The sequence below is a fragment of the Stylophora pistillata genome, chromosome 14 (genome assembly GCF_964205215.1).
Source record: "Stylophora pistillata chromosome 14, jaStyPist1.2, whole genome shotgun sequence".
Classification (NCBI taxonomy): Eukaryota; Metazoa; Cnidaria; class Anthozoa; order Scleractinia; family Pocilloporidae; genus Stylophora; species Stylophora pistillata.
Window position 1 is genome coordinate 8590268 of NC_142532.1, and position 21588 is coordinate 8611855.

Sequence of the window (21588 nt, forward strand, 5' to 3'; positions counted from 1 at the left end):
TAATACAACTACAACCAACACCATGTTGCCATTTCCGATTCCTCTTAACACGGAGCGGCATAACCCAGCTCATAAATCAGCTCTGTGTCAACATGCTTCTAAGCGCTATAAACCCCAATTCCCAGTATGACGTTCGAAAGTAAATACATTTGAACGCAGTTAGCGGTTATTTCGCTTTAATAGCTTTCATTTCTTAGCTTAGTCGAGGTTGTATTAACATAACTATCTCCGGTAACTCGCGTCGATTGTCCCGTACGTATCAATGCTTTCAAAGGGAAGTATTGGATTGTCTACTCGCAGATCGATGATGTGTAAATTTCGATGGTTCAAATAAGCAGCTCGGACGTTCATTTCTTTGTTTAGGTGGCGTATCGTTTAAATTCGTACAGTGATAAAAGAGGGATTAGCAAAGGGCTTTTGCCCCCCAGAAAGGTGACTCACTTCTCTGTAAGCTACCGAGAAGCTGCTAAATTCCGGATATTGTTCAACGTATTAAAAGCCCTCTCCAACGAGGAATTATCCAAATAGACAACATTTTTAGTACGGAGGTATTGTGAATACCTCTATAAATTGTAAAACAACTCAGTGCGAGCTTTGTTAGCTCTACTCACAATAAACAAAGTGTTAATAGACCGTTTTGAACTTGAACCTATCTCAAGTGACATTTTCAATTCAATCCTCCATTCTTGCTCGATCCAGCACATTAAATTTGTTCACAGACCTTTTGACGCCTTGGATTTTGTTTTTGGAGTGCTTTAAGACAATTTTCAAGTCATTCATTGGCCTAATATCTTTATGGATGGGTATGTTATTTTGCCATCTTAAAAGCCTATGACATACTTTTGACAGCTAGCTCACTTTACTACACGTGAAGACCACGATGAGATATTGCTCAGGAAAACGCTTGAACAAGTTTCCCATAACGAATTCAGTGTCTCGACCTATTTTTAACGATGAGTGTAAACGCTTCTTTGTTCCTTAATTAGAAAATTCGATGCGTTGTTTTATTGCTTTGTTTTATAATTTCACCGAAAACAATACGGGAACATTTCCGGAACTCGGCGAACTTGGCCCAAACAATAATTATACTTGATTTTTGTATCATTTCTGTTATTCAAACTACCCACGACGTCTTAATTCTTTCCGTATGTTCGACCAAACTCCAAACTTGAACCGGAAAAAGCGACTCCGAGAATGTATAGTGAAAAATATTTTTGATCAAAGTTGTCCTCTGCACGTTGTTGGAGGAAGCACGCCTGGCTTATTGTAATCCCATTATACTAAGGACTTTTATTGAGGTCTTCTAATTGAATCGATATCTTCGCCAATGTTTTTAGCAAGACTTTAAAAAAATCATGTCGGTTTTTTATCTATAATTACAAGACGATTAAACCATTTCAAATGCATGTTTACGTATTTAAGGTGTTATCTTTAGTTTTGTTTTGACTGATTTTGTCCCAGAATAATTTTGGAAAAAAAACCGGCGTCTCGAACTAACGGGAATACTTGCTCCTTTTTTTTTTAGATATACTGATTATTCGGATCAGGAAAAAAATATTCCTTTTTAGGTTTGCCTAACGCGAAAAATTAAAATAGCCTGATAAGTAACGAAGAAAAATTTCTGCAGTCATTCTGATGCGAAGAAAGTAAAAAAAGTTTCCTAACTTAGCTTGTCAACTTACAGTTGTACTCACAAATATAAACTTTCGTTCCCTTAGTGGGAATAAAACATATAATTTTGTTATCAGATATGAGGCAAAATCTCTCTTTGAGAGAACATAATACACAAATAAAGGACAAAATGACTTAAATTTAGAACTGTCGGCCGACTGTGCGCGGAAGGGCGACTCAGCATGAGAAGGCGACCGGCCGGAATGGACGCCTCCCGCCATACTTCGTCGCGCCGTCAAACCACCTGCGGTTTTTTTAAGTAGGCGGTTTAAGGGAGGACATGGGGACAAGTTTAAACATCGTTTAAACTCATTTAGCTCTCAAGTATAATTTCTTAAATGAGGTAGAAGTAAGTGTAAAATTTAGAGCGCAAACTTTTAGCGTATAAATCTAACACATTGGGAAATTGTAAAGGAGATTTCGAGTCCTTCGATCGAAGAGAGTCAAAACTGTGATCTTAAGATGTTGAGTACTTCAATTACTATCATTATACTGTGGAATGTTTTATTTGCGATGGAACTTCGGTTCAATGGCGCTTCTCTTGCGATTCACCAACAGGGCCCAACGGCTCTTCAAATTAGCAAAACGGAGGGTACCTGATTCTACACCTTTCGGAGCTTAAAAAATCATTGTTTTTATTTTACATTTTCTCATTCAAAACCAGCCCTATTCATCTCTGTATCCACTTCAGGGTTTGTATTTTAGGCGGCCGCAAGGTAGGATCATTTAAAAAAATATCATATAGCTATTCTACTTTTCCTATGTTTAGCTTATTTAAGATATATTGACAGATTACTGTTGGTGCATATAATTACGTAACCAAGTTACAAATGTTTTCCGGCCTTTGCGGTTTACCACGACTTTACTTCGAGAACATTGAATAAAAATAATCCAGTGGTTCTCAATTACTCTACATATATTTAAAGGCCTTTTTCAATCTTTTATTATGTCTATTTCCTCATAGAGAATTAGCTGGCAGCGCCAAGGACCTCGATTTGAGAGTGGAGACATTTTTGGTAAGAGAACAAAACACATTTGGGATTGGCTTACAAGCAAAGAAGAAAACACTCAAACCAGAAATTAGTATCCAACTTTCCTTCCGGTATGACGACAAGATCTTGAGAACAATTTCGTTTTACCCTGGATGTCGCCAGCCGATACATCTCTGTCTGCAAACAATAACAATTGCAAATCGCTTCAGGGGTATCATGTCTGAGAAAGGTCTCGAATTTGCAAGATTTTGCCGCTCTAAACGTTTCCTCCAAACAGGAAAAAATTGTCACGTACGGCTAAAAAAATACAGCGCAACCTTGATTGTACGAAAGAATTGCACAATTATTTTGATATCAGCAGCTTTTAGAATATCGATTTCTTACTTTGAAAAACACGCTAGAGCAAATAACAGCTATTTCCTTTACGCGCAAGCCGAAGTAACCACAAAGCCTAAAACATTTACTGAGATTTAGACCAGTCTTAAGACTTGAATATTGATCTAACGGCAACCTAGCATGGTAAAAATATTAAGAATGTTTCTATTTCTCGGTATTGTTCACTGTATTTTTCTACAATTTAGTTTTTGGGCGTGTCAAAAGAAAGCATGGCTTTGGCCACTTCCGCTGCTGCTTATACGCAAGATTCGCAATGAAAATACTAAATAGTTACCAAATGGAAAAGTGCTTTCCTTTTCAGTTTTTTTTCAAAGCATAAGTACATAAACTTTTCAGTTCGTTTAAGTACACTAAACCATGAAAACGATTTTTTTTCTACCTCTCAAATGTAGCATTTTCGCTTCACTGCTTTGCAAATTGTTTGTAATTTAGTCGTATCTAAAGACAATTAGAAATAGATTAAGTTTCTTGACATCGACCTTGTTAATTATATCGGAATGATTATACCTCTTAAGAGGCTTGTCTTTTATATTGCTTTGATCAGAAATCAGTTACAAAAGAGATACCTTAAGCGAAAGACACCTGTTTACCGCTGAGTTGGCGCCTACAACTGATCCGGGAGATTGAGAACTGACGTTGACTTGCTCATACATTCCTATGAGTTGGAAAACACTTCCGGAAGACAAAGAGAATGTAGAGAGGGCGTCCGAAATCCGCTTTTCCAATGAGCCCCGAAATAAATAATTTTTATTTGGATGAAATATTTACAGTGGCTTGCTTGTATACACATTACTAGCTGCGGTCATTTCTTCCTTTTTTTGTGACCTACCAAATATTAACTCGCTACCTGGAAATATATTTTCATTGAACACGGAATTCCTTATATGATCATTAAAAACGTTATCAATAATATTCCCAGAAGAATAAACCTGTTAAGGTGGAAGTATTTGAATAGTTGAAATGATAAAAATAAAATAAAATACACCACTAGAAATATTTTTCAAGGTGTCTACTGAAAGCTCAAAAAATAAAAATACACTAAAGACAAGTCCCGTTAAAACTTTATTAAAACTTTTGTCTTTCACTTTTACAGATATGAGCCACCACGAATACCTCTCAAATAGAGCAATTTTCGAGTGTCTATATATCAGGTGTAAAACTAAAACGTAAGACTTGGCTTTTCGACTTTCCGGCACCTGAGCAAGTTTTCTTGCTTTTATTTTCAGTTTCATTGGGTACTTTAATATTTCATTTTATTTTGATTGGCCAGATTGGCAGTCATTTCTTGTAGAACAAGACAGTTTTTACAAGTTAGACCAAGAGGAAATTTTAGGAAATCAGACAACAAGATGACTCATCTACGGACACGATTAACTTGACAAAGACTAGGTGAGGTGTTTTACATAGGTAAGCCAAATTGTCACAACGCTAGTTCATACAATTTGCGTGATATGGTGCGAATTCCTTCAAGCCTATCGAAATTCTTTTCAAATAACACAACACAATGTTTTGATCCTGGGATTAACCCGCAGTTAAACTGTGCGTCTCTTAATTAAAAGACGGGAAGCACTTTGTCAAGTGTTGGAACCTTCAAACACTAAAGCAGCTGGTAAATATCGCTAAAGGACTGACTTTAATGGTTACCAGGTTACAAAACATCAAAATAAACGGTTGTATTTAACTCACTGTCTTTCATTCCGTTTTTGGTAAGATTCCCACGAACTCTTTCCTGGCATTTTTCTAAGTGGAGCTTTATTTAGCAAAATCTCAATACTAAATAGTTACTTCACAGTGAATAGAGAGAGTTAAGTGTATTGTACAAGATCTGCTTTAGCCAGCCGGACATTGGACACTTAAAAATAATATATATATCTATATATATAAAGACTGATGCAACTCGTTAAAACATTTTTAGAATAAAATGCTTGGAAAGTGATGGAAAGAAACTAAATTGAAGGTTGCCAAAGGCAAATTTAACAAAATGTCTTAAACTATTGCTTGTTAAAAGGTAACAAGGTGACCAATCATTTGAACGGTAATTACATGTGACCAGTGTCCCATCCGACAGGCTATTAACTTCAATAAACGCAAACAAAGTGTCATATTGATAAATCACTCTACAGTTTGTAATGCTAGTTGCGGTTGGTAGTGAGTTAGGAAAGCTAATAGCTATCATTCAACATGTGATGCGATAATATTCCATTCCTGCAATCGTAACAGTTTTATATATTAAACAGATAACCCGTGAGAAACTCCCAATCGCTGTCAATATCATTCACATGCACTTAGTTTTCATAATTAGTAGATTCTGTGTGATATTGCCGTCGAGAAGAAAGCATTGTTTACACGTGTCCTTCGAGAGTAAATCTGTTAGCGGTAATGGATTCAATTAATTCCTGTCTTGATTGATGGCTATACGCACGCACTTCCGTTGAAGCTGTAATTAAAGACGTGATACGGTATATAATTAAATTCTCACCAGTTGAAGATATTGTCTTGACATTTATCCTACCATGACCATGGGAAACTGCACGAATTTGGTAAAAAATTGTTGAAGCCGAGCAAAATACTATCTACTCATTCATCTGTGACCAACGTTTTAGATTAGCGACATGCAAACCATCATGAGAGTTATATTTGTATCATCTTGAGCTAAAATTTCAGCTATTCAGTCCAGAATGAGTTTGAAAGGTGGTATAAATCTCCAAAATCGGGATGACACAAAATGTCATATATCCAGTACGTTGACGGTGGGAACGTCGGCTGAATACCACCATGCAAAAGTTTCATGAATATTGTTAGACCAAACTCAGCCAAAAATAAAAATATATCAGGTACTTATCCTACTAAAACAAGCCCAGAACGGACTTCAAACCTAATATTGCATGAGTGTCAACCAGGTTATATTGGGTATGACAACACTGTACTGGACACGAAATGCTGCCCGAGTTTCTGATTTGAAGATCGATCCATGAAATGAGAAAAAAAAAAAAAAAAAAGAAAAATGTACTCATTATTTTGAAATAACCAAGAAAGTACAGTAAAAGTTGTACAATTGTTATGTGTTATGGATCTGACGAAAGAACGATTTTTCAATCTTCATCGAACCGTGAGAACCTTCCTATCCAAACTGAAAAATGCACAACACTTTGACTGTTTCATTCATCAGCTATGCGGAAAAACCCGTGAATCTACGAAAGGGTTGTTTGAAATTTATTGTCATATTCCAGCTTTGGTCTTCTTATTACATAGCGAGTGCAATATTTGTGCACTTAAAAGAGAAGAAAAGAATGAAACTTAATATGCGAAACATGTTATGTTCATCTTTTGTAGCATAAGTAGTTGTCAATATTCCATCTTATTTAGGTTATTTTTCAGTATATCTTTGATGCTTTTTAGGTAGTAAACCACATAATTGATAAAGATAAAGATTCATTTGGTTCAAGGGTAATTGCGAGTAGGGTAAAATATATTTCAAAATATTGTGTTTTATTTCAAATATAGCAGCCTTAAGAGGTTTATATTTTATTCACCAGTATAACTTATAACTGATTACTGATGTAATCTAGCTGCTACCTTATCAATATTTCATATCTTATGATCTTGGTAAATTGATTTGTGTCAGTAAACACACAAAACCCTGCCATGAATAATAATGGCGGGTTATGAGTCCTCTTCGTTCATAATGTCAAAGACCTAAAACTCAAAGGATTATAAATGGGTAGGTGGGATGGAAGACCAAGTCTGATTCTCTTCCTAAAATTTGGACCATTTTTGTCTGCTTTTACAGCTAGGGTTCCAAGAATTTGGAGGGAAAGTGAACGCATTATTGAGTATCCACGAGAAGGCTCGGGGCGGAGACCGCAAAAACCGGCACATATCGCCTCAATCTACTCTCGTTCACACTCCAATATAAAGAGAAAAACAGACACGTTGCTAGTATTCTATCGCTCGTTAATCGATCGAACCTCTTTCTAAGATACAATCCAGTTGAAAAATAAACGGAGGTCACTTATTCCTGATAGGTACCATAAAACTAAAGCAGCTCAGTAGCTTATCTACGTGTGTCACGTCAAATCGTCTGAATAGCTCACCGGAAATTCTCAAAATTCTTCCTATATAGACAAAAAGAAAAAAAAAAACATAATATCTCCAAAATTATCCGGCTGTAAATACATCAAGAGAGCATCAAGCTTTCTTGAATGCAATTATTGATATTAACAATGATAATATTAATTATAATAACAATCACGCTGTCATTTTTGTCACCATTATTATCATCATCATTATGAATCTGTTTGCCCCCAATTTTCAAATGTGGGTCGAGAGAGTTACCAACAATTGCAATGATGTGCAAACCGGGAATTTATTGAGTACAACGAGTTTATTTTCCGTCTTACCAACTTTGTTAATCATAGGCTTTTGGGGGATAAAAGCTGAGCTAACCACGCTTTTCGGGAGGTTTTTCGCTGGGTCACGTAGAGACACAGTTGACCACTAAAGACGATCCCTAGTAGGGGCGGATCCAGGAATTTTTGATTGGGGGGGGGGGGTCCAAACTTTGGTTCAGAAAGGACTGTTGGACTCTTTTGAGGCAAATTACCTCTCCCCAACACCTCCCACATCCCCTCCCACCAGTCGCGGTTGCGCGTTATAATTCCTTGGCCGCTTACCGCTTACCGCTTACTTGGATTCATTAATTTAAAAAATCAGCCAGTTAAAAAGTGATATACGATCCTGTCGATGTGAGAATTTCATTCTCAAAGTTGTAAGCGTTGGATCTGATGGGGGGGGGGGGGTCTGGGCCCCTGGACCCTCTCCCTGGATCCGCCACTGCCTAGAAGGTGTGTTTGACGGAAGGCATCTCTTGCCCTTCTACGTTCTTTGCTTGTTCATTTCCTTGAATTAAAACTGGAGCTATAATCCATGAGGCGGGGAGGGATTTTCCTAGAAAAAGGCTATGGGGATGTGCTGCTCGCATTTTCACGACTGGATCGACTACATTAGGGCTGCATTTTCAATAGGGTTACTAGAATGGGGTCGCAAATTTTCGGGATTTTGGGGGTAACGAAATTCTGGTGAGTAGGGATTCAAATGTGATTGAAAAGTTCTTACATTTGCCAAAAAGTGACTAAGATAGTGTCTATTATTGGCCAAAGACTAGACTATGATGGGGAGGGGTTCTGCGAGGCCAGCTACACATGTCCTGCAGAATTGACTTGAGTATCCTCTCTCTCCTCCCTTCCCCTTGGGGCTATAAGTCTCCTCTCTCTCTCCCCCCTTCCCCTGGGGCTATAAGTCTCCTCTCTTTCCCCCCTCCCCTTGGGGCTATACCCTTAGCCTAGTTGTGAACTGTTTTAAAGACAGATAAAACAAGAGATTTATTTATTTCCATGTCCCTAATGTACAAGCTAGACCCAGTCTTTTATTTACGAGTACTTTTGAACGGGGCAAAACAAATTGTGTCGCTAGTCTCCTTTCCTTATCTTGCAACTGGTTTAAAGAGAAAATTATCTCAGAGTCTCAATTCCACTTGCGTTATCTTGAAATATGCTCACCCATATCGAACATGTGGCGAGCACGTGCACGGTCAAAGTCATTCTAGATCCTCAAAAATACATGTAAACACTTTTAAAACTGTTTGATTCAACAAAATATCAAGACTTTAACTTCAAAACACAATGTACTATGTATATAAGAACGATCCTTCGCAGTAAAGCACTATTTGAGCAATAGTGGAAATCAGACCTGAAAAAAATTTCAGGCCTGTACGGGATTCGAACCACTGACCTCTGCGATACTAGTGCAGCGCTCTACCAATTGAGCTAACAAGCCAACTGGGAGCAGGCCATGAGGGTGGCCGTGAGGGTGGGAATTGAAACGGGGTGCCTTTTTCTGACAAGCTGTACCTTAAGTAGTTTTTGAAATTCAACTTTTCAGAATCATGCCCGAGAGGGGCCTGGAAGGCTAAGCTACCACGAGTTTACGTCTGTAGCGTTGCAGTTATGTCTTCCGTTGCAGTTTTGTCCTCACAACTAATAAACAATAGAATGTGGTTTTATTTCTTCCAATCAAAAGGCGTTGTGAACATGTCTCTTGCTTGTCACCTCCCAACTAGGGGAGGGATGCAATGCAAAAATATTAATAGGTCTTTTGCAGCTAAGCCATCACGTGACCTACTTTTCATGAAATTATGGGCTATAACTTAGCCGAATTCAGAAAAGGAAAAAGCATTTCGAAAATAACAAAATGGCCAAGTTTGAGGCCTCCATTATTCAAAAATGAGATTTGATGACACTCTGGATTTTTTAATAAATAAGAAGGTTTATATGGAAAAAGTTGCTGGAGAGCAAGGCCTTGCTCTCCAGCAACATTTTCCATACAAATCCTCTAAATTTTCCGAAAGTTCAAACCGCTTTAAAAACAATGCTCTGTAATTCCTGGGGCCCAGACTTGGCCGTTTTGGTATTTTCGATATGCTAGCTCTTTCCATCTCTGGTATTCTTCAAGTTGTATCCCATATTAGTATAATTTCAGAGCTGAGCAAAGAGTTTCCAGCAATCTGATTGGTCAAGCGGTTCCTTATATGACGCTATATAAACCGCTCCGCGCGGTTTACATAAAATGTTAAACTAAAATGTTAATAAATTTTACTAAAATGTTATGATTTTAAAGATTTCTCTGTTGTTCAGCTCTGAAATTATAGGTAAACAATTATTCACCTCAGGTTCGGTGAATATTCTCCAATAATCCCCTCGACTTCGTCTCGGGGATTATTCGACGATATTCACCTCGCCTTCGGCGAATAATTGTTAAATATATATATATCCAAAATTGATCACGTGACCCCAACTGCAAAAGGCCTATTGTAAGAAGATCGTTAAGATTTCCGCGCTCAAAGGTTAAGAATTTCACGGAATATCCTTGTTTCATGAGCTATCCTTGGTGTCGTTTGGGACACTTCGGATTGGTGAAAGATTAAGATTCTGGTTGCGTTTTTAAGGGCGAATTATTGGCGAAATTTTCTTCGTTACGTTGGAAAGCTTAGCGCAAGTAAGTAACGCGAACTACACAACGAATACGCTTTGTTCGTACACGGCGAAACAAGATGGAAGACACACGATGGAGAGAAAACAGTCAGGCGCACTATTATGAGCGCGCGCATAAAACTAAACAAACACCGCAGGACAACCTGCTGGCGTAGGAAGACGAGAATATGACGTTGCCTCGTGGCTTCTATTCCCTTATTGGTTTGGAGTGCGTTGGTGATCGAAGTTGTGCTTTTCTATCAGAACTAGTACGGTAAGGTAAGGTTTCGGTTGCACTTCATGCTAGTATTTTTGTTAAATTTGAATATTACAACCATTCTTCAAAGATCGCGTTCAAGTTTCGGGCTAAATACTGTCAGATGTATACGGATAAAGCGTCCGAGTAACTACTAACCTGGATTCATTGAATCCTTCTGTGTCGAGGGATGACTTTTTTTATTATTTTGTTTGGGACATGCAAAACTAGATGATACATAATTAAAAAACGAGACAGATCTCCGTGTTTCAATGACCGAAAATTTGTGATTTTCTTCCAGCCTCATTATAATTTTTATTATGTTACATGTAGCAATCTCATTGTGTCTACATTGATGGTTATTATGGATACAATTGAAGACATGTATTCATTGTAATTGTATGGGACTACGCTAAAATTCAACCTCTGGTATGGTTGATGTCAAACATCATATATCCTGGAAAGTTAACTCACAAACTGTTGACACGTATGACGAAGATATGGTATCTTTTATAAAGGATTGGGTGCTCTCTCCCATGCTCTCCAGCAAGAAATAGTTGGGTTACAATGCATTAAATCATTCTCTTTGCTCGCCCAGAAGAGGACAGATTTGCAGCAAAATTACTCTTCACTTAATCATATGTGCTTTTTCATTTAAATCAGTGGCTGACGTATGCCACTTTCTTTCTTGTGAACTATTTAGAATAAAGCCCTTTGAACAAAATCATAAGGAATATGATAATAATATGCATGTTATAAGTTACCACACTTTACTTACTTTTTCAACTATGTGTTTCAAATATTGAAACGAAATAAATACTAATTCATGCACAATTGAATACTTAATTCAGTGCAGACTATTGCCTATTATTAGCAATTATTGCTCCTACATGTGTTAGCAAGAACTTGGTTTTGTTAGCTTTCATTGTGAGCCTCTGGTGATCCATATATTAGTGGAGACACTTGCTGCAACTATCTTTGCAAAGAAAATACTAATCTTTTCACCCTTACTTAATTTCATACATACAGGCATGGATGAGAACCAGCAGCAAAGCAAAGTAAACAGAAGTGCCAATGAGGTGGTAAGCTCCATTGTAAACATTTTCTTGGAAAATTATGCACTAGTTATAAAAAGGTAAATGTTGTGATTAATTTTTGTCCTTGGTGTAAGCATAATTTTCCTTTGGTTTTGTTAATGATATGAATGAAAATGCATTTTGTGTAAAGAAAGATAAAATGTAGCTCCTAGAGTGTAAGTTACCGTATTTATTCGCCTATAAGCCGAGCGATTTTTCCAACAAATTAAACTGAGAACAGGTAAATTCTCGCCAAGGTAGGGGGTTCGGCTTATAGCCGAGTATTTTCGCCAAAAAATATTTACGGGTGCTTAACAAGATTAGAAATTCAATGTTTATTCGACTATTAGCCGAGCGATTATTAACAAACACAAATTTCCGAGATCACGAAATTAGTGATCTTAGTGTGAAGGCTGATGGAATGGCGCTTTTTCCATCTCTGGTACCAACCCAGTGAGGCTTTGAAGTCTGGATCACTGCTCAACTCCTTCGCTTTTAGCCGTACAATTAATCCGCTTACACCAATTCCTGTAAAAGATAAAAGAGATCAATTGTTTGACTTGTTTTGACAAGATGAAAAACTGGCCAATCAGAAGCGGTCATTCCCACGGTTTGTGTGAACATTGCAACACAATCTGACAGATATCAGCTGATCGAAGCTTTTCATTGTTTTAAAGAAGCGAAAGACTTACCTTGACTCCTCTGCTCTGAAAACCAGTCCAGTAGTGTTTGATCCAATTCAGGATACTTTGGCGAAAAGCAGCCCATCGTCTTTCGCTTTGCTGACATTTTAAGCTCTCCATTAAACAGGTTCGCTTGATCTTTTAGCCAGCGACGCACCATCGATTCACTGATTCCGTAATCTCTAGCGATCTCGGAGTTGTTCTCGACGGCCTCTGCTTCAGCAACGACTTTTAGTTTGAACGCTAAGTTGTATGAAGAACGACGAACTTTCGGCATGATGATCGATTACGATAACTTTGAAAGAGAGCGATTGCTTGCGACAGGATTCTGAACTCAGGTGAATGTTTTGTTATGTCACGCATGGTTCTATTTATTTACACATTAAATTCAACTTATCTGTGATTTGTTGTTACTTTCAATTAAGCGACCAATAACAACTGAGTAAATAACCTACTTTTTCTTTTCATGTTTCCCGAGAGGGAAGCTCCTTTTGTTTTCGGTTTATGTTAATTCATCTCAGTTAACAACACGCGTGGAGTACTTTGCAGCATAGTTAGTAGAGGGGTCCCCTCTACTAACTATGTTTGCAGTTATTAGGTCTCGGCTTATAGCCGAATGTTTTGTGTTTATTTTTTATTTCAATGCAACAGCTGCTGACATGAAGAAGTTTAGGGTCTCGGCTTATAGCCGAGATCGGCTTATAGGCGAATAAATACGGTATGATGAGATGATGTGTCACCATCAATTTGGCCTCTATTAAAAGTAAAAGAATTAAACTAAGGATGAAACTGAACCACAGCATACCTATACTAAACCCTCATTTTAATTGTATCAATATTATTATTTTTCTGGTGTTCACCCAATAGATTCAATCCACTGACAGACAAAGATGGCACCTGTACATTTTATCATTACTTTTAGGCTAAGGCACATGTAGAAAGCAATATTTCTCAAAACAACAACATATGCAAGGTTTAAATTTTCAGACCTTTACTGCTTATTTTTATGAGTGGTTCCAGAATTTTCTTGCACAAAGAGGTCGGGTTGAGTTTAGCAGTCGCCATATTTTTCAGTATGATGGTTTCACAGTAACTGTTGTATGAAGTAATGTACCCTTCTCCAATATTAATTTTGCAAACTTGTCACTGACAAAGAGCTAGTTCATGTTTAGACACTGATCATTTCATTGATTGCCATGCTCTACATTTATCGTTGAAGTATCACCATATTTATCTGTGTATAAGTCAACTCTTTATGACGGAAAAATTAGCCCAAAAAATCACCCTCGTCTTTTACACGGATCATAGATAAAGACCTGACCCAAGCAGTCCAAGAAATTAGCATAACAATTGCCTGAAGTCCATTAGGAAAACCAGGTTCACAAAACCAGTTCTAATTGTGATTAAGTTTTGTCAGTTTTCAGTGCGCTCTTCATCGATGAAAAAGTTTGAAATAATAAATTTTATGTGGCTTAAACAGAAACCTAGTGGGGCTGATTTCTATTGTATCTTCTGATCTGTAGAGCAGACAATTTTCCTTACAGCTTCAGTGCTGAATTCTCATTTTCAGCGAATGATTACAGTAACTTAGTGACCCGGCAAATGCTGTTTTCTTGTGCGGTCTTGTTTGGTACGTGCGTGGACCAGCTATGTTAAATATTGTGTAGTTTCCAAGATGGCCGTGTTTTCATCAAGCGATCCTTCAAAGCTCTTCGGTGTTCCTTCAGTCTACTAAATCTCCTTTCAAAAGGTTATTTAAATGCATGAAGATTTCATTTTCAAAACGATTTACAAAAGATGGTGAATTACTTCTCCAGTAAATCGAAGTGGTTGTATATGCTTAAATCATGAATCGTGGGAATGTAAACAAGTGCTACTAAACTTCACAGCACATGGTTACATTTTGCTCTGCAGTTTTTTTTAATTCACCGTGTTTTCAATACATTCTCAGAAATAAGAGATCAACCATATGGGAAATTTCTGTCGGTCTGAATTTTTCTTTACTAGAAATAATGAAAAATCTGATTTTCAACCTTGATAATGGGGTTCAACTTATACATGGATAAATACGGTAATTAACTCCTTTGCTATCAGTAATCGCATTAAAGATTCTGTGTTAGAAATCACAGCACCATATCCCAAAATCTAATGTTGTCCTCAGCACAATTTCATTTTTTGAGCAAGGCAAAGCTAAAAATCAATCAAGGGCCACACACACATCACAGAGACAACATTGCTATGTATAATGTTTATGTATTCAGATATGTAAAAGCTACTCTATTCATTTATTTAATGTCAATACTCTCCCTCATAGTAAAGGAAGTAAAGTCTGTTTACGAGCCTAGTGGCCCATTAGGCTGGAGCTTAACTCGGGTTTCTGTAGCATGAAGCAACTAGGAGTATTTCTACCTCCCCCTGGATGGGATGCTAGTCCATCGCAGGGTTACCCCCAGCATTAAATTGCCGGTACCCATTTATACACCTGGGTGGAGAGAGGCACTGTGAGAGTAAAGTGTCCTGCCTAAGAACACAACACAATGTCCCCGCCAGGGCTCGAACCCGTACCACTCGATCCAGAGTCAAGTGCGCTAACCATGAGGCCACCATGCCTCCACATACTCTCCCTCATAGTAGCTATAATTTTTAGCCAACTTGGGAAATAGCAACCATAAATGGACCCTTTTGGACATCCAAACTTTTAAATTTCAAGGGGAAGGTTCCCCAGACTTTGCCATCCAAGTGGGAATAAATGGCTGCCACACTGTCATTTTGGTCCCTCCTAGCTGCTCAAATGTTGTCCCTCCTTTCCACAATCTTACCAAAGCCTCCATATGTGTAGTAATAAAAACATTGAAGTGAAGAGTGCTATCTCAGCAAGAGATGATGATCATGCACACTTTTAATAGAGTCATCCTAGCAGATGTTTGGCAAGGTATTGCATTCTTTGCTCAAAATCTAGTTTACATAGACTTGGGAAAAAAGAATGGGGTGTAGCAGTCATTCAGGTCAGTTAATTGCTCCAAGCTCTAGTTTTATACCACTGCTCATTTGGTTATCTTTCTTGCCAATACTCTTTCTGGTTATTTGGGTTTTCTTGGAAACTCAGGCTCTTACCATTGAGAAGAAGCATGATATGTGTTTACAAAATTAAAAGCAAAGGAAAGTGAAAAAAAATTGGAGAGTAACAGGATGGTATCAAAGACTGGTATAATTTTTTTTTTTTGCAGGGGGGTAGTTTTTTATCTTTGAATCAGCGTTTTAGCCTAAGTATGTCTAAGTTTCTACACTTGTTGTTTAGTCTTGTGATTTCTTACTTTAAGAAGTAACTAAAGGTAAAATTTTTTGAATTTTTTTTTATTACAGCCAATTGAGTCTGTAAATGGAAAGTAAACACAAAATAATGATGGTAAGGAACAAATTGCTTGCACTATAAATTATTGAAAGTAGTCTGCACTCTCCATATTTGTTATTTTTAGTTGACATGCTTTGCACAGGTGTTGTTTAATACTTGCGAATAATGAATAAGACTGTGCAGCGAATTAGCTCATGCTGCAGCATCACATATGCAATAAATTCAATAGAAGACCCTTCGGTCATTTCACGCCTTATTGGATCTTGGCACGTCCTTAAAAGAAAAGTTGCTTGAGACATATTTTTATCATAAACATTTATGAAGCTTTCTTCTGATATAAGTTTGGTAAGAGTTTAGTGAAACTACTGTAGTGTGCAAATGATTTTTTCCCGAAGGACACCCGCAAAAGTGGGAAGTAACCTTGAGCTTGTCGCATGCGATTAAGTCGTATCATATAAATCTGCCCTAAAAACGAAAAATTTACATTACTTTTATATATTGAAGTGTGGCTTTAGCCTCTGCATATCCTCTTATGTTTTTCTCTGAATACCTGGGAGCTGAGCAAACTGGTAACCACCCATATTCTCTCGTTCTCTTTAAAATAGGATTGTTGATCAATTTTTGCTGAGTTGGCTACCATGGCTTAAGATGGAGGACCACGTGGTGAGATAAACTAATTTCTTCTCTGCCATCCTGAAAGGGTTTCTCATACTTTCAGAATAGAACAGAATTTTGGCTAACCTAACAACTCAACAGGAAATCGTCCCTTTTAAATTGAATGTTCAGAGGGAGTTCTTGAAGTTGCTTTGAGGTTTATCACCTATCATGAAATAAAACCAGTGAACAAGGCTGTTATGAATTACACACAACTTCAGATGAGGGTGTCTGGCATAGGGAAGTACTGGTGCATTTCATCCCTGAGAAGCAATCAAACTACTGTTTTCTCACTTATAACATTACTTAAAAATTAATAATCAGCAACTTAGGTGTCAGGCATATCAAAGAATATTGGCACGGAAAGAGGTACTCTCCCTAATGGTTCATGTGCACATTCCAGGGTGAACGTTATTGTATCTCTAGTTTGAACATTGGTGGTAATATTTTTGACAAAGGCCATCACTGGACGGCCATGTTTACGGATTTTGAAGGAAGTATTAGACCACAGAGGCTCAGGGCTAAACAGCTTTGTAAAATGTCGTATATTGATATTACTAAGTGATATATTTCTTATGTTTTGAAGAGCATGTGATTAACATGGACTGGCTGGAACAAGAAATAGTTATGGAAGAGCAGCTGGAAAGAGGAAGAGAAGAACAAAGAAAAAGGGAGGAGCAAACGAAAAGAGAGAACAAGGAAAGGGAGAAGATCATTTTTCCGACACATACCTATACTTAAGTTATCCCTTTTAAAATTTTCAACCTATATATCTATGTCACACAGTAATTCCTCTTTTTTTCAAATATGTGAAATCATAATCTCTTGGAAAACTACTCTATCAGGAATATAAATTTTATGTATATTGTTTCTTTTTTTATTTTTAAGTGAGCTTAATGATCTTGTTTATAATAGGACAGCCATATTGGTACGTCAATGTCATCGGAAGACATTAAATATTTGGAAGAGCAACTTAAAACTTGTCCTTTGCTTACATAGATTTTTCTTTTGTGAAGCCCTACTAAGTGACTCTTGATGTCATGTTAAGTTCTCCTTCGGTTCCACAAGTAAACAGGCAGCACGTTGGAATGGGACGGCAGTAGTTCATCCTAAGTCACCAAGGGCTTCTTTTGCAGTGAACCCTTCAATTATTCTGTGACAATGTTTTATCTGGCGGTGAATAGTACCCGTGGGCCTCTACGTAGACGTTCACTTTGCTTGTCAATTAAAGATAAATCAATAGTTTGCCGTCAATATATGCACATGCATCTGTGTATACAGCGACTTCTGGGAAAATTTCTCATTGCCTGAAGACATTTTTAACGCTAAATTGACTTAAATTCCAGGGGTGTGAATAATATGTAGACCCTTTTCAGCAATCAGAACATCACAGTGGTGAAACATAACACCAAAACTTGCATACTGATAAATATTTTATGGGAAGGCTACATTCTCTTTTCCAGCAAAATAATCTCCTCAAACTAAGTGATATTTGTCGAATAATCCTAAGGCTTTGTGCAGGAGATTTTACAAAGTACCGGCTAAAATTACTGACTTCACCCGGGGATAGCCTTCCGACAACTACCCCCCGACCCAAAATTTTCTTGCGCGAACTAAGGGTGCACTTCAGCGATCTAACTTACAACTGCAGTATATCTGTTTATCCCTATTTGCATGTTATGAGTGCATTCGAAAATCAAAACTATTTCACAGCTCGTACTCTGCATGTGCAATACATCCAAACTTGACATATCCATTATTAACCCCTTTTTCCATTTTTCACTGAATGTGGAAATTCTCGAAAAAAGGCAATAAATTCTGACAATTTATCCAGCAATTAGAATATCCTTGCATGCCAAATCCAATCTTCACCCCAATTTTCCACTTTCTCGATCAACTCTAGAAACACGGGGTTAATTATAACAATTCATCCTACAAGTGGATAATATCAACTTTTCCATATCCAATCTTTACCCCGATTTGTTCAATTAACTGTAGAAAAACGGGAATCGTGACAATTCGATTGGTTAACATCATGACTTACCGTGTCCAATCGTTACCCCGATTTTCCATTTGTTCAACGAGTCCCGAGAAAGCCGTGATAAGTTCTGACAATTCATCACGCAAGTGGAATGTAACCTTAGTTGCCATATCAAATCTTTACCCTAATTTTCCATTTTTTTTTTCGTTTATTAGAGACATATAAGGTAAAATCTGACGATTAATCCCACATGTGGGATATGCCAAAAATGGGGTAAAATCGGACAATTCATCCTGCAAATGAAACATATTCCAACTTGTTATGTGTAATCGTTACCCGATTTTTCATTATTTTCAGAGAATTCTAAATAAACAGCAATTTATGTCATAAAATATATATTCCAACGCGCTGATTGAAATATAACTCGGTACATCCCTGATTTTCCGTTTTTTCTAATAAATTCCGAAAAAACGGGGTTAATTCTGAAAACTCACCCCATTAGTAGAATACATTCTAAGTTTTCATATCCAATTTTGAACCCGGTCTTCTATTTTTATTTCAATGAATTCCAGAAAAAAGGGGACGGTAAGTTATGAGAATTTATACCGTAAGCGGAGTATATCCTAAGTTGTCATATCCAATCTTTACCCCAATTTTCGAATTCCTTTTTTTTTTTATGAATCAATTCCAGAAAAGCAGGACAAACTCTGGCAATTCATGCTACAAGGGGATAATACCCGAAGTTCCCAAATGCCATCTTTGCTTCGATGTTCCAATTTTTTTTTTTTTAGGTGAACTCTAGAGAACAGGGGTAAACTCTTAGAATTAATACCGCAAGTGGAATATAACCTACGTTGTCATGTCAAATCTTTCCTGATTTTCCTTTTTTTAATGAATTAATTCTAGAAAAACGGGGTAAACTCTGAGAATTCACGCTACAAGCGGATAATACCCGTAGTTCCCTTATGCCATCTTGCTCTGATTTTGGAATTTTTTTCCAGGAATTATAGAAAAACAGGGAAAATTCTAGTAACTCATCCTCCGAGTCGAATATACTCCATTGAACTGCCACATCTAATCTACTTTACCCCGATTTTCCATTTTTTTTCAATGAGTAGAAAAACGGGGCTCCCACTGACTCGCCATATTCAATCTTTACCCGATTTTCCATTTCTTTTTTCAATAAATTCTGGAAAAACGGAGTAAATTCTGAGGATTCACGCTACAAGTGGATAAGACTCTAAGTTCCCATATGCCATCTCTACCCCGATTTTCAATTTCTTTTTTCAGCGGTGAATTCTACGATTAGTGCTAATCGTTAGCCCCTTAAAATAAAGCAATATGCAAATAGCTTAATTGTAATTAGGAGTTTTTATAACGCCGGCCCGCTTTCAGTTTGATTATTAATTAATTAACTTCTATAGAAATTAAAAACTTAGACACAACGCGCTATGTAATGTACTGTTCTTCTTTAATTGTAATCATTCCCTAAAGAAGTCTTGGCGTCGAAACGCGTCCGAAATAAATGAGAAGCTTACAACTACAAAAAGTGTTTCTTTGTGCGGCTCGCTAGTAGCTAGTCTTAGTTAAATAGAAGATAGAAAAAATTCCAGATTTAAAAAATGTTTGTGTTTTTAATGAATTCTAGAAAAGCGGGATAAATTCTGAGAATTAGTCCTTCGAGTGGGATAGATCTTAGAGTGCCAAATTCAATCTTTAACCCGATTTTCCATTTTTTTTTTCAATGTACTCTAGAAAAATGGGATGAATTTTGAGAATTCGGCTCACAAATAGCTCATACCCTAAGTCCCCATATGCCATCTTCACTCCGATTTTCCATTTGATCATGAATTTTAGAAAGGAGGTAAATTCTGAGCATTCATGCTACAAGTGGATAATACCCAAAGTTCCCGTATTATATCTTTACCCCAATTTTCCATTTTTCAATAAATTCTAGAAAAAATGGGGTAAAATTTAAGAATCCATTCTCCAAATGAAATAGATCCCAAGTTGCTATATCCTGTCTTCACCCCGATTTTTTTTGGTTCGATTTTGCTATTACACTTCAGTTCACTCCCTCTCACAACTCTCACGAAAACACACACCACGTCTCATTCTAAGCTCGTGGAACAGCACCATATAGGGCGATAAGACACGTGCTGCCTACATGCGGTTTGGTTACGTAATAAATTAATAAATGTAACGTACAGTTTCCAACATCATGTTACAAGTGAATAATACCCGAGGTTCCCATATGCTATCCTTACCCCGAATTTCCATGTTTTTTTTTTCAGTGAATTTGACAAAAAAACGGGGTGAGGTCTAAGAGTTTATCCTCCGAATTAAATAGATCCCAAGTTGCCATAGCCAATCGTTAACCCGATTTTCCATTTTTTCTTTCAATGAATTCTAGAAAAACGGGATGAATTTTGAGAATTCGGCCCACAAGTGGCTAGTGCCCTAGGTTCCCACATGCCATCGTCACCCCACCTTTCCATTTGATCAGTGAATTTCAGAAAAACGAGGTAAATTCTGAGCATTCATGCCACAAGTGGATAATACCCGAGGTTCCCATACGATATCTTTACCCCGATTTTCAATTTTTTTTCAACAAATTTTAGGAAAACGGGGTAAAATCTAAGAATCCATCCTCCCTGATGAAATAGATCCCAAGTTGCCATATCCAGTCTTCAACCCGATTTTCCATTTTTTTTGCAATGAATTCAGGAGAAACGAGATTAATTCTGCGAATTCATCCGCAAGTGGCTAACACGCTAAGTTCCCATATGCCATCTTTACCCCGATTTTCCATTTGATCAGTGATCGAATTCGATCGAATTCGATAAAAACGGGGTAAATTCTGAGCCTTCATGTTACAGGTGAATAATACCCGAAGTTCCCACATGCTATCTTTATCCCGAATTTCTATTTTTTTTTCAGTGAATTTGACAAAAAATGGGGTGAATTCTAAGCGTTCATCCTCCGAATTAATTAGATCTCAAGTTGCCATAGCCAATCTTTAACCCGATTTTCCATTTCTTTTTTATGAATTCTAGAAAAACGGGATAAATTCTACGAATTCATCCGCAAGCGGCTAGCACGCTAAGTTTCCATATGCCATGCACTTTATCTGGTTTTTCCATTTGATCATTTGATTAGAAAAACAGGGTAAATTCTGTGAAATTCATCCTTAAGGTCCTTAAGGTGGAATATATCCTCATGACTTGCCATAGCCATCTTTACCCGATTTTCGATGTGAATTTGTCGTAAACGGGGTAAATTATGACAAATCCACCCAAAAGTGCAACAAATCCGACAATAATTTAGAAACAGTACTAAAAAAAGAGCAGCTTCAATCAGCGGAACCGGACCGTAATGAAATTTAGAGACAGAACTAAAGAAAGTACAGCTAGAATCAGCGGAACCGTAATAAAATCACATCACAATCTACTATTTCAATTTTCACAATCTACCACTTCAGATTTTTGCCATACAGCAA

The 21588-nt window shown here is 37.3% G+C and overlaps 2 long non-coding RNA genes across 12 annotated transcripts; both read left to right on the forward strand.

Moving 5' to 3' along the window:
- The first annotated feature begins 1844 nt into the window (after positions 1-1844).
- LOC148716385 (uncharacterized) lies at positions 1845-4386 on the forward strand. The gene is made up of 3 exons (XR_015995672.1): positions 1845-2020; positions 2636-2687; positions 3604-4386. It is a non-coding gene; the product is annotated as an uncharacterized LOC148716385 (long non-coding RNA).
- A 5831-nt stretch (positions 4387-10217) lies between these two features.
- Positions 10218-17362, forward strand: LOC148716386 (uncharacterized). Of its 11 annotated transcripts, none has more exons than XR_015995469.1 (5): positions 10218-10366; positions 11373-11478; positions 15466-15508; positions 16060-16117; positions 16695-17362. It is a non-coding gene; the product is annotated as an uncharacterized LOC148716386 (long non-coding RNA). The 11 variants fall into 11 exon arrangements; XR_015995470.1 differs by having other exon boundaries at positions 10219-10366; positions 11373-11422; positions 16695-17080; XR_015995467.1 differs by having other exon boundaries at positions 10221-10366; positions 11373-11425; positions 16695-17080.
- The last annotated feature ends 4226 nt before the right edge of the window (positions 17363-21588 follow it).